This window comes from Sinocyclocheilus anshuiensis, unplaced genomic scaffold (assembly GCF_001515605.1).
Source record: "Sinocyclocheilus anshuiensis isolate Anshui unplaced genomic scaffold, SAMN03320099.WGS_v1.1 scaffold507, whole genome shotgun sequence".
NCBI lineage: Eukaryota > Metazoa > Chordata > Actinopteri > Cypriniformes > Cyprinidae > Sinocyclocheilus > Sinocyclocheilus anshuiensis.
This window is the reverse complement of record NW_015551034.1, coordinates 72,539-73,168: the sequence shown is the minus strand read 5'-3', so window position 1 is coordinate 73,168 and position 630 is coordinate 72,539. Positions and strand designations below refer to the sequence as shown.

Genomic DNA, 630 nt, shown 5'->3' with positions numbered 1-630 from the left:
GCGCTCCCCAGGCCGTCTCGCTGGCTCATGAGAACCATCAGACTCGGCTATGCGATTCAATTCGCCCGGCGCCCTCCCAAGTTCAGGGGCATTCGGTTCACCTCTGTGTTGGACAAAGATGCTCCTGTCTTGCGTGCAGAAATCGCGGTCCTGCTGGCGAAAGACGCGATACAGCTGGTCCCTCCATCCGAGATGAGGTCAGGGTTTTACAGCCCATACTTCATCGTACCCAAGAAAGGCGGTGGGTTATGACCAATCTTGGACCTGCGTGTCTTGAACCGGGCCCTTCACCGGTTACCGTTCAAGATGTTGAATCTCTTTTCTCGGCATGGAGCTGGACTCGGTCAACCTCTCAGCACGTCTCTCATTAGAGCGTGCTCAGTCGATGCTGAACTGCTTGGAGTCTTTCCAGCACAAGACGTTGTTGTATCAACAGATGCCTCTGCCAGGGGCTGGGGTGCCATGTTCAATGGGCATGCAGCTGCCGGGCTCTGGTCGGGGCCCCGACTGCAGTGGCTTATCAACTACCTCGAGTTGCAAGCAGTATGGCTTGCTCTGCGCCGCTTCAGATCGCTGCTACACGACAAGCACGTACTGGTCCGGACGGACAACATTGTGACCGTTGTGTAA

General features: G+C 56.2%; 1 protein-coding gene across 1 annotated transcript in view; it reads left to right on the top strand.

Annotated features, from left to right (window-relative positions):
* The window catches only part of LOC107661290 (OX-2 membrane glycoprotein-like), an 18,551-nt gene that overhangs the window by 5,065 nt on the left and 12,856 nt on the right, over positions 1-630 (top strand). The window lies entirely within an intron of this gene.